This window comes from Triticum urartu, chromosome 3 (genome assembly GCF_003073215.2).
Source record: "Triticum urartu cultivar G1812 chromosome 3, Tu2.1, whole genome shotgun sequence".
In the NCBI taxonomy this organism is placed as follows: domain Eukaryota; kingdom Viridiplantae; phylum Streptophyta; class Magnoliopsida; order Poales; family Poaceae; genus Triticum; species Triticum urartu.
In genome coordinates this window covers 185,263,606-185,277,154 of record NC_053024.1, presented here as the reverse complement: position 1 = coordinate 185,277,154, position 13,549 = coordinate 185,263,606, and positions in this window count along the sequence as shown.

The following is a 13,549-nucleotide window of genomic DNA, read 5'->3' as shown; positions in this document are numbered from 1 at the left end:
TGTTACTCCGTCTTCCTCTACTCAAGTGGCCAAGCAGCAGAAGTATTGGCTTCCTCCTCCTCCGTCCCGTCAGCCGTTTCAGCAGAAGAGCAAAGGTGGCAGTGGATCTTCCCACCCACCCAACCCCGGCTTTCAGAACAAGACTTCGTCTCAAGCTCCAAGATCGAGTGCTCCGTATCATCGTCCGCTTTCAGAGGTCACGTGCAACAAGTGCCAACAGAAGGGTCACTATGCCAACAAGTGTCTCAATCAGAGGCGTCTTCCTCCTCCTCCTCCTCCTGTGAGATCAGCAAGTACAGCTGTGGTCAAGCATAACCCCAAGCACGCCAAGGTCAACTTGATGAACGCAGCTCAGGCAGAGGACTCATCAGATGTCATCATGGGTAACCTTCCTGTTAACGATGTTCCTACAAAAGTTCTTTTTGACACGGGTGCATCGCATTGTTTCATCTCGAGACCGTTTTCATCTAAGCATGGTTTGGCTTTGCAAATTTTGCCTAGTCCATTAGCAGTTGTATCTCCCGGTAGGCGCATGCATGCTAACTCCATTGCTCCGGATGTTACTATCACTTTGGGAGACTACAAGTTTCTTTCTTCTCCAACGGTTCTTGGTGACTCGGATATTGATCTTATTCTCGGGATGGATTGGCTTTCTAAGCACAAGGCACATCTTGACTGTGCAGCCAGGCAGATTCAATTGACTCATTCGTCTGAGGATGTAATTGTCTTTGCCGCTCGTGATGATACCATCCGTCTGTTTTCTCTCAATGAGAAGGGTGAACCGGATTCTATCTCGCAAATTCCAGTCGTTTGAGAATATCAAGACGTCTTTCCAGAAGAGCTTCCAGGAATGCCTCCGCACCGGCCAGTTGAATTCGTTATTGATCTTGAGCCCGGCACGGAACCTGTGTGCAAGCGTCCTTACAAGCTCGGACCTGAAGAGTTGAAGGAGCTGAAGAAGCAACTCGATATTCAAGAAAGAATGGGTCTCATCCGGCCTAGTTCTTCTCCATGGGGTTGTGGTGTTCTTTTTGTGAAGAAGAAGGATGGAACGGACCGACTTTGTGTTGATTACCGTCCATTGAACAAGAAGACTATCAAGAACAAATACCCACTTCCCAACATCAATGAGCCGTTCGAACAACTCAAAGGTGCCCAAGTATTCTCCAAGCTTGATCTCCGTATGGGTTATCATCAGATTCGAATCCGTGAGCAAGATATTCCCAAGACGGCCTTCAGGACAAGCTATGGTTCATATGAATACACTGTCATATCTTTTGGCCTCGTCAACGCTCCTCCGACGTTCTCTCGCATGATGAACTTCATCTTCAACGCCTACACCAATGACTTCATTTTGGTCTATCTCGACGACATTCTGGTTTTCTCGAAGAACAAGGAAGATCATGCCAAGCACTTGCGTTTGGTACTCGATAAGTTGAGGGAACACAAGTTCTACGCCAAGTTCTCCAAGTGCGAATTTTGGCTCGATGAGGTTCTTTATCTTGGTCATATCATCTCTGCCAAGGGCATTGCCGTGAATCTTGAGAAGGTGTCTGCAATTGGGAATTGGGAACCTCCTCAGAACATGAAGCAACTCCGTAGCTTCCTCGGTCTCGCAAGCTACTGTCGAAGATTCGTTGAAAACTTTTCTAAGATCGCGAAGCCTCTCTCAAATCTTCTTCAGAAGCACGTCAAGTACGTTTGGTCTCCGAAGTGTGACATTGCTTTCAAAACTTTGAAAGAGAAATTGATCACTGCTCCAGTTCTCACTCTGCCCGATGAATCCAAGTCGTACGAGGTCTTTTGTGATGCCTCTCTCCAAGGTCTTGGCGCAGTGTTGATGCAAGAGAAGAAAATTGTTGCTTATACCTCTCACCAGTTGAAGCCTAATGAGAAGAACTACCCCACTCATGATCTCGAGTTGGCGGCAGTTGTGCATGCTCTTTTGACTTGGAGACATCTCTTATTGGGAAGAAAAGTGGACATCTTCACTGACCACAAGAGTCTCAAGTACATCTTCACTCAGCCTAATCTCAACCTCAGGCAAACTCGATGGGTCGAAATGATTCAAGAGTATAATCCGAGTATTGAGTATACTCCAGGCAAGGCCAATGTGATTGCTGACGCATTGAGCAGGAAGGCTTATTGCAACAGTATTATTCTCAAGCCTTATCAACCCAAGCTTTGTGAAGCTTTCCGCAAACTTAATCTGCAAGTTGTTCCTCAAGGTTTCCTCGCCAACCTTCAAGTCTCTCCTACCTTGGAAGACCAGATTCGCCAAGCCCAGCTTCTTGATGCTATGGTGAAAAAGGTGAAGATTGGGATTGCCAAGAGTCAACCCAAGTACAAGTGCTACCGCCTTGATGACAGGGATACTCTCTTCTTTGAGGATCGTATTGTTGTACCCAAAGGTGAACTTCGTAAAGTGATCATGAACGAGGCTCACAATTCTCTCCTCTCCATCCACCCTGGGAGTACGAAGATGTATCAGGACCTTAAGCAGGCTTATTGGTGGACTCGAATGAAGCGCGAGATTGCTCAATTCGTGAATGAGTGTGATGTCTGCAGAAGAGTGAAGGCAGAACATCAAAGGCCAGCGGGTCTCCTCCAACCTCTTGCCATTCCATAATGGAATTTTGACCACATTGAGATGGACTTCGTGACTGGGTTTCCAAAGTCCAAACGTGGCAATCATGCTATATTCGTTGTCATCGACAAACTCACCAAAGTGGCTCACTTTCTGCCTATCAAAGAGTCAATCACTGCAGCTCAATTGGCGGAACTCTATACCTCTCGAATTGTCTCTCTGCACGGTATTCCACAAGTGATCTCTTCAGATCGTGGCAGCATCTTTACCTCCAAGTTTTGGGATTCTTTTCAGAAGGCCATGGGCACCAACATCCGCTTCAGCACAGCTTTCCATCCTCAAACTAGGGGTCAAGTCGAGCGTGTCAACCAGATTCTTGAAGATATGCTCAGGGCTTGTGTGATCTCCTTCGGCATGAAGTGGGAGGATTGTCTTCCTTATGCTGAATTCTCCTACAACAACAGTTTTCAAGCAAGTTCGGGCAAGGCCCCATTTGAAATTCTGTATGGCAGGAAGTGCCGTACCCCTCTCAACTGGGCTGAAACCAGTGAACGTCAGCTTCTCGGAAATGACTTAATCACAGAGGCAGAGGAAATGTGCAAAGTCATTCGAGATAACCTCAAAGCAGCCCAATCCCGCCAGAAGAGCTACTATGATAGCAAGCACCGTGATTTGGCTTTCGAGATCGGAGATCATGTTTACCTCCGCGTCTCTCCTATGAAAGGTACTCGTCGCTTCGGTATCAAAGGGAAGCTTGCCCCTAGATACGTGGGACCTTTCAAGATTGTCAGCAAGAGAGGCGATCTCGCCTATCAACTCGAGCTTCCTTCAAACTTTGCAAATGTTCATGATGTGTTCCATGTCTCTCAGCTTCGAAAGTGCTTCAAGACTCCTGACCGCACCGTCAACTTCGAGGACATTGAGCTCCAAGAAGATCTCTCTTATCGTGAGCACCCAGTTGCTATTCTTGAAGAGACTGAACGCAAGACTCGCAACAAGTCAATCAAATTCCTCAAAGTCAAGTGGTCACACCATTCCGACCGTGAAGCTACCTGGGAACGCGAGGATCACCTCCGTTTTGAATACCCGGCGTTCTTTCAGTCCTAGATCTCGGGACGAGATCCTTTCGTAGTGGTGGAGTGTTGTAACACCCCTGATGTAACTTACCCAATATGTATTCCAACTCTTGTCGTTTTTGGCGTTAAGTTATTTTATTTTCTCGGGTTCGGGTCTTTGTCTCCGTGTGTTTTTATCGTTGTCATGCATCTCATACCATGTCATCATGTGCATTGCATTTGCATACGTGTTCATCTCATGCATTCGAGCATTTTCCCCGTTGTCTGTTTTGCATTCCGGCGCTCCGTTCTCCTCCGGTGGTCATTTCTACCTTTCTTTCGTGTGTGGGGATTGAACATTTCCGGATTGGACCGAGACTTGCCAAGTGGCCTTGGTTTACTACCGGTAGACCGCCTGTCAAGTTTCGTATCATTTGGACTTCGTTTGATACTCCAACGGTTAACCGAGGGACCGAAAAGGCCTCGTGTGTGTTGCAGCCCAACACCCTCCAAGTTGGCCCAAAACCCACCAAAACCCTCTCCATCATCTGGAGCGTTCGATCACGATCGCGTGGCCGGAAACCGCACATCATTTGGACTCTCCTAGCTCCCTCTATGCCTATATATAGACCCCTTCCCCGAAATTCGGATCTCCTTCGTCCCCAAACCCTAAAATCATCTCTCTCCACGCTGGACGTGTCCGTCCGCCGCCGGACACGCCGCGCCGCCGCCCGCGGCCACTGGAAGAGCGACACGTGGTGCCGCCAGCGCCCCAACCGTCGCAGCCCGCCTGACCCGCGGGAGGCCCTCCCGGGCCCGGCCGCCGCCTCCCCGCGCCTTTGTCCGCATCGCGCCGCCGCCTCCCTCGAATCCGGTCGCCGGCGCCACCACCGGACGCCGCTGCTCCGCCGCCAAACGTCACCCGCTCCGGCCGCCGTGTCCATCGTCGCCGGCCGACCGCCCCGCCGCCGACCTTCTCCTCCGCCGCAGCCGCACCTCCCCGCCGCCTCTCCGGGTCGGATCCGGCGGGAACCGGCGCCCCAACCTCGCCGGCCTTCTTCCCGGCGTCCTCCCCAGCGATCCTCGATCCGCGCGCCGGCGAGATCCAGATCCAGCTACAGTAAACCCTAGGTCGAATTTCTTCTAAGTCCCCAAATTCTCAGATCCATGTGCTCATGTTCATCATGCTATATCTCCGCATCCGTAGCTCCGTTTTTGGCTTATAGCATATCAAAATGTTCGTCTCAGAGAGTACATCATTTAATTACATTGCATCATTTTCATTTGTGTTCATCTTGATGCCCGAAATGTTGTTAGAAGAGGGCTACTTGAGATAATTGTCAGATCTGCTGCTCCATTTAGCTATTTGTCATTTTTGCCATGTTTTATGTGTGCATGATATGACCTGGAGCTCTACATGTGTTTTGTTAAGGATTTTGCCATCTTTCCAGAGGTGCGACCCATGTATTTTTGTGATGTGTGTGGTGACTAGCACAAGCTTGCAAAGTGAGGCACTTGGTAATTCTGATTTCAGGGACTTAGCATTTCCACCAAGTCCTTGACCTGTTTATCTCATGATGCCATATGTTCTTGTTGTTTCCTAGTGATCCGTGCCTCTTTTGAGGATGATCAGTAAGGATGTTTTGTTAATCTTGTAGTGCTCTATCCATCCATGTCTTTGTTTGCAATTATGGAGCACCCTAGCTTGAGTCAATCGAGCTCTACTTTTGCTACTTCGTGAATCTGGGCAGATTGTCTACTTGTTAGCGATTTTGCCGAGGATGTTGTAGTTGATCCGTGCATGCTATGCTATTGTTCTTACCATTTATAGCTTGCATTTTGTGTATTCTTGATGGATGTATTATTAGATTGTCATGACTTGCTCCGTAGTGAGTGCATCGAGCTCGCAAACATGCCTACTTGATATCGGTTTCAGCATGTGCCAGTTTTCACTAAGTCTGAAAACTGATTATGTTTTTGCCATGTTCACATGCTTGCAATTGAGTTTTCTGATCCCTTTTGGCTCAAGGTCACTAAGGGACTTTTGTTAAGCTCTTTGAGTAGCTTCATGCCATGCTTTACTTTGCCATGTTCAGGTCCTGTAGCATGTAGTTTTGTTGCTCCGAAGAGTGCTACCTGATCTGAAATTCCAGACAAGTGTTAATTTCACTAAGTCTGAAATCTGTTTACCATATGCATTTTTGCCATGCTTGTTTGAACCTGTTAATGGATGAATTGGCCGTAGCTCAGTGCTAGACTTTTGTTAAGAATCTTGAATGCATCCCTGCCATGTATTTTGTTGTTATGTTTGAGTGTTGTAGCATGTTCATCTCATTGCATTTAGATGGCTACTTGCTGTAAATCGCAGAACGTGTTCATATTTGAATTGCTTGCCATTTCCAAACCGTAACTCCGATTCCGGCGTTCTTTATATCGTTTTCGAGCGATTTCATCTCATCTTTCCAGTGGAACACTTGGATTCCCAAGTTGAGGCCAGGCTCATGCATCCCTTGTCAAATCTTGCATATGCATCCCGCATCGCATCCCGCATGGCATACCATGTTTGCATCATATTGTTTGATCCTTGCACGTGGTTGATTGTGTTCCGTTTGCTTGTTTGTCTTGTTTGGGTAGAGCCGGGAGACGAGTTCGCTAACGAGGAGCCCGTTGAGTTTGCTTTCGAGGATCCAGTCAACTCTGACAACTTTGCAGGCAAGATGATCATACCCTCGAAATCACTACTATCTTTGCTATGCTAGATTGCTCGCTCTTTTGCCATGCCAATGCTACGATGCCTACCACTTGCTTTCAAGCCTCCCAAATTGCCATGTCAAACCTCTAACCCACCATATCCTAGCAAACCGTTGTTTGGCTATGTTACCGCTTTGCTCAGCCCCTCTTATAGTGTTGCTAGTTGCAGGTGAAGATTGGAGACCGTTCCTTGTTGGAACATTATTTACTTATTGGGATATCATTATATTATCTTGTTATCTTAATGCATCTATATACTTGGTAAAGGGTGGAAGGCTCGGCCTCTCGCCTAGTGTTTTGTTCCACTCTTGCCGCCCTAGTTTCCGTCATATCGGTGTTATGTTCCCGGATTTTGCGTTCCTTACGCGGTTGGGTTATAATGGGAACCCCTTGATAATTCGCCTTAATTAAAGCTTTTCCAGCAATGCCCAACCTTGGTTTTACCATTTGCCACCTAGCCTTTTTTTCCCTTGGGTTTTCGGAGCCCAAGGGTCATCTTATTTTAAACCCCCCCCCCCCGGGGACAGTGCTCCTCTGAGTGTTGGTCCACCTGTCAGCTGCCGGTGGCCACCAGGGGCAACTCTGGGCTGGCCTACCCGTACCTAAGACAATCTGAGTATGCCCTGAGAACGAGATTTGTGCAGCTCCTATCGGGATTTGTCGGCACATTCGGGCGGTGTTGCTGGTCTTGTTTTAACCTGTCGAAGTGTCTTGAAGAACCGAGGTACCGAGTCTGATCGGAACGTCTCGGGAGGAGGTCTATTCCTTCGTTGACCGTGAGAGCTTGTCATGGGCTAAGTTGGGACTCCCTGCAGGGATTTGAACTTTCAAAAGCCGTGCCCGCGGTTATGGGCAGATGAGAATTTGTTAATGTCCGGTTGTAGATAACTTGAACCTTAACTTAATTAAAATGAATCAACTGAGTGTGTTACCATGATGGCCTCTTCTTGGCGGAGTCCGGGAAGTGGACACGGTGTTGGAGTAATGCTTGCGCAGGTTGCCCTTTAGTTTCTCGCTCGTGCTTTGCATCCTCTTCTCGCTCTCTTTTGCGAACAGGATAGCCATCATATATGCTAGTCGCTTGCTGCAGCTCCACATATATTTTACCTTGCCTTACCTATAAGCTTAAATAGTCTTGATGGCGAGGGTGCGAGATTGCTGAGTCCCTGTGGCTCACAGATTACTATTACACCAGATGCAGGGCCTGATGATTCCGCTCCAGGTGACGCGCTCGAGCTCAAGTGGGAGTTCGACGAAGACTCTCAGTGATCAGTAGTGGTGCCCAGTTGGGGTGATCGGGACCGTGTCGCATGTTGGGTTATCTTTTATTTTGGCGCCGTAGTCGGGCCATGAGTGTTTGGTTGATGTAATGTTAATTATGTACTTGGTTGACGTGGCGAGTGTAAGCCAACTATGTTATCTCCCCTTTATTATTTACATTACATGGGATGTTGTGAAGATTGCCTAACTTGCGACATTGCTTTCAATGCGGTTATGTCTCTAAGTCATGCCTCGACACGTGGGAGCTATAGCCGCATCGAGGGCGTTACATAAAGCCCAGCAAAAGGGCAAAAAAGAATAAGCCACCCCAAGAGCCGGTTGTGACTGAACCAGAGCTGGGCACAGCTGCTCCTGATGCCCCTGCTCACGAGCCGCCGCCTCAACCATCTCATGACGCTCCTATATCTTCCTCTGACCCGCCTACTGAGCAAATCTTCAACAAGTCTGGTAACCCGGAGGCTCCTAGCCCCGCCAAAGCAAGTTATCCGGAAGTTGAGACCCTCAAAACTCAGTTTGTTGAACCGGCACAGCCATCTGTACTTGCCAAGTGTTCTAAAGAGGAGTTGGTAGAACGCCGAAAGGCCAAGCTGGACGTCACTGACTATACTCATTTGAGTATCGGAGAGATCGTCTCCGGCTATATCAATCAAGTACATAGCAGCCGTGACCTGGAAATTGACATGGTGAAGTAGATACAGCAGAAATCTGAGGTATGACTTATGCTAGCTTTCTTTAACCATACTTACTGTACCAGCCCCCAAGTCTATTGCTTATAAGTAAATATGCTGTAGACTTTTGAAAATTGCCTAGCACTGCTTATCCGGCTTAGGAAAAAGACTTTTAAGCCGGTAACACTTGCGATACACATTAGCCCCCAAGTGCTAAACATCTTTGCTTGCAAAGTGTTTGGGACTTTAATTTCCATGAACCGGAGTAGTAATTGAAAATTCTTCAGGATACATTAGCCCCCAAGTGCCAAATACCTTTGCTTGCAAAGTGCTTGGGACTTAACACTATTTACCATAATCTTGAGTGTTATCTGGTGCAATGCAGGTCATGATAAGTCAATTTGAATCGGAAATTGTTGACCTGAAGAACCACGTGGCAGCCCAGGAGACTGAAAAGGCTAACTCCAAATTTGAATTCAACGTCTCTGAACAAGAGAAGCTGAAGCAAAATTTTGAATCGGAGAAGAAAATTTGGGCTGATGAAAAGGCCGCACTGGTGACCCGAGCCGAGACAGCAGAGGCATCGCTGGCGGAAGCAACGGCCGAACTGTCCGACTTAAAGCGTCTGATATCTCGAATGGTCTCAGCAATCTTTGGTGAGTGACTTACTCAAATCTTAAACACTGCAAAACTCCTTGAATGACCATTTCGGTTGTTTCCTCTGACTCACCTTATGCTTAATAACGCAGGCCCCAGGAGCACAAATCTCAAGCAGAACATGGTGATCAAGCTGAAGGCGGTTTATACTCTGGTGGAACAGCTCTACACCGGGTCACAACGTGCCCTGGCCGTTGTGTCTTTATCAAATGATGTTCCCTATCTCCTGCAAGATGTGCTGAAGCGGCTTGCTGTGCTACCTCAGCGGATCCAAGAGTTAAGACGAGCATCTGTAAGAGTCGGAGCTATAGCCGCATTGAGCCGGGCCAAGGCGTGGCTTCCAGAACTAGACCCTGCTGATATTGCTCTTGGGTATCCAAGTTTAAAGGAAGATGGCACTGTGTTTAATGATAAAGATTTCACCGCCTGTGTGAAAGATATACGTCCGGTGGCTACTCTTATTGGGAACGACACTGACCTCTCCAAGTGTCAGCCGGGTTATGACAAGGAGAATCGGAGAATCCCCATGCCGCATTATGACGATGTCAGCTTGATCCCTCCAACCCGTAAGCACACCTTTGCTCCTGAAGTCGACCCAACCGGTTTAATAGATGATGAAGCTGAGTTTGAGGCCTTGAGTGGCATTGACTGGGCCTCATCATCCTTCCAGGACAAAGCAGCCGGCGGAGAGGCGGGGAAGGATAACCCGGAGGCTTCAAATCAACCCCAAGAGTAGATTATCAGGCGCCACCTGCTTATGTAGTTGTAGAAAAACAATGCCGCATCATTCAGACTCGGAGAGTCTTGTAATAGAGTAAAAAATACCTTGAGTTTTGCTATGCCTTTGCGTATGCTTATGGCCTTTAGTACTTGCATAAGCTGCCGTCACTATATACTTTATATGAATCTGTTATGCCCTTTGCAGAAATACCTTACATTGCCATGTAGTGCTTACAACTGTTTTTCCGGCTTATATAAACCAACCCCTGAGGGTAAAGTTAACTCCTGAAAATTGGCACATACAAGTTCACCTGGTTCTTAACAACCTGATGTAACTAATATTAATTCTGGAAGATTGTAATGTATTCCATTGTACCTTCAAGAGGGTCACAAGATATCTAATGTTGGCACATGTAAAATATGATGAACAAAATTCAAGGGTTTCTGATTCGAATACGATCAGTGACCCGTTCCAAAGGGGTTGAGCTAAGATTCGGATACGATCTGTTAGCCCCCAGTGGTTGTGGCGATGCCGATCAAGTGGGTATCGACAGCTATGTTCTCTTTGGTTCGAATACGACCTATGTTTGAACAGGAAGCCCCCAAGTGACCATAAGAGTTGTTTAATGACGCTGATTCGAATACGATCCACGTCAGACCCAAAAGGAGTTAAGCTATGATTCAGATATGATCAAGAAGCCCCCAAGTGGGTTTGGCAGTATGCCGATCAAGTGGGTATCGACAGCTATGTTCTCTTTGGTTCGAATACGACCTATGTTTGAATAGGAAGCCCCCAAGTGATCACGGCTAGATTCAGATATGATCATAAGTCGGACCAAAGGAAAGCCAGATTCAGATATGATCCGCTTCTCCTTGGTCATCTCCACCACCTGACAAGGAAAACACATAAACCTTTTTGGGAGTGGAAAAAAGGACAGAGGTCCTGCTTTATTGCTTTATATAATATACATAGTATAAGTATATACACCTTAGAGCCGACGGCTCAAGTATAATAAGGCCGAAGATGAGCGATATTCCACGGCCGACGGGTCTCCTCCTCCGACTTACGTGAGTCTTTGTGTTCCCGAACATCGATAAGGTAGTATGATCCATTGTTCAGATTCTTGCTGACCACAAAGGATCCTTCCCAAGGAGGGGATAGCTCATGCATGTTAGATTGATCCTGGATGAATCGGAGCACTAAGTCGCCTTCCTGAAAGGTTCTGGACTTAACCCGGCAGCTGTGGTAGCGGCGCAGGTCTTGCTGGTAAATCGCCGAACGGGCTATTGCCAAGTCTCGCTCTTCATCCAACAGGTCAAGTGCATCTTGCCGAGATTTTTCATTGTCTTCCTCAACATAAGCCGCCACACGGGGTGAATCGTGACGGATGTCACTTGGCAGGACCGCCTCTGCTCCATACACCATAAAGAAAGGCGTGTAACCCGTAGATCTATTAGGTGTAGTATTGATGCTCCAGAGTACAGAAGGTAACTCCTCCACCCAACAACCCGGCGTCCGCTGTAAGGGGACCAAGAGCCGGGGCTTGATACCCTTCAAGATTTCTTGATTGGCTCGTTCTGCTTGACCATTTGATTGAGGGTGAGCTACAGCTGAAACGTCAAGCCGAATATGCTCTCGTTGACAGAACTCTTCCATAGCTCCTTTGGAAAGGTTAGTACCATTATCAGTTATGATGCTGTGTGGAAAACCAAAGTGAAAAATCACCTTTTTCATAAACTGGACTGCTGTGGCTGCATCACACTTACTCACTGGCTCCGCCTCCACCCACTTTGTGAACTTGTCAACCGCCACCAAGAGGTGAGTCTTTTTATCCTTAGATCTTTTGAAAGGCCCGACCATATCAAGCCCCCAGACTGCAAATGGCCAGGTAATTGGAATCATCCTCAATTCTTGAGCCGACGCATGGGCTCGTTGTGAGAATTTCTGACATCCGTCACATTTACTGACCAGGTCTTCTGCATCAGCATGAGCTGTCAGCCAATAAAACCCATGACAGAAAGCTTTGGCCACAAGAGATTTTGAGCCGGCGTGATGACCACAATCGCCTTCATGAATCTCACAAAGGATCTCCTGACCCTCTGCAGGTGACACCAACGTTGAATCGCGCCAGTGACGCTGTAATGATGTAACTCGCCATTGACAATTGTCATGGACTTAGACCACCGGACGATCTGTCTTGCCAAGGTATCATCTTCAGGCAACTCTCCTCGGGTCATGTAAGCCAAATAAGGCACTGTCCAATCCGGGATAATGTGGATAGCCGCCACCAGCTGTGCCTCCGGGTCTGGTATTGCCAGATCTTCTTCTGTAGGTAACTTAACAGAAGGATTATGCAAAACATCAAGAAAGGTGTTAGGCGGCACCGGCTTACGCTGAGACCCCAGCCGGCTTAAGGCATCAGCCGCCTCATTCTTTCTTCGATCAATGTGTTCCACTACGTAACCCTTGAAATATCCAGCCACAGCATCGACTTCACGACGGTAAGCCGCCATGAGGGGATCTTTAGAGTCCCACTTGCCTGACACCTGTTGAGCCACAAGGTCTGAGTCTCCTAAGCATCTTACCCGGCTCAAGTTCATCTCTTTGGCCATCCGGAGACCATGGAGCAGGGCCTCGTACTCAGCTGCATTGTTAGTGCAAGGAAACATAAGCCGGAGCACATAACAAAATTTGTCACCTCGAGGGGAAGTTAATACAACTCCAGCCCCCGAGCCTTCCAACTGTCTGGACCCATCAAAGTGAATAATCCAATAAGTGTTATCGGGATTCTCCTCAGGTGCCTGTAGCTCTGTCCAGTCGTTGATGAAATCCACCAAAGCTTGAGACTTAATGGCAGTACGCGGTACGTACTTCAGACCATGAGGCCCGAGCTTGATGGCCCATTTGGCGACTCGTCCTGTAGCCTCTCTGTTCTGAATAATGTCTCCCAAGGGGGAAGAACTTACCACAGTGATAGGGTGACCTTGGAAGTACTGCTTCAGCTTCCGGCTTGCCATGAACACCCCGTAAATAAGTTGCTGCCAATGAGGATACCTTTGTTTTGACTCGATGAGTACCTCACTGACATAATAAACCGGCCGTTGAACCGGATGTTCCTTACCAGCCTCCTTGCGCTCTACCACAATTGCCACACTGACGGCTCGTGAATTAGCAGCCACATATAACAGCAAAGGCTCTTTGTCAATGGGAGCCGCAAGAACTGGTGGCTCAGATAACTGCCTCTTCAAATCCTCAAAAGCAGCATTAGCAGCATCACTCCAGACAAAGGTGTCTGCCTTCTTCATTAATTGGTACAGCGGTAGGGCCTTCTCACCTAACCGGCTTATGAACCGGCTTAAAGCGGCAACACGACCCGCCAATCGTTGAACATCATTAATACATGCCGGTTTAGCCAAAGAAGTGATCGCCTTAATCTTCTCTGGATTAGCCTCGATGCCCCTGTTTGAGACCAAGAATCCCAAAAGCTTGCCTGCAGGCACACCAAATACACACTTCTCCGGGTTAAGCATCATTTTGTAAACCCGGAGATTGTCAAAGGTTTCTCTGAGATCAGATATCAAGGTTTCCGCCTCTCTGGATTTCACTACTATGTCATCCACATAGGCATGAACATTGCGCCCAATCTGATTGTGGAGACAATTCTGTACACACCGTTGATAAGTTGCCTGGGCACTCTTGAGCCCAAAAGGCATAGACACATAGCAGAAGGCTCCAAACGGGGTGATGAAAGCCGTCTTCTCCTGGTCCTTAACTGCCATCTTGATCTGATGATAACCAGAATAAGCATCCAAAAAGCTCAAACGCGCAC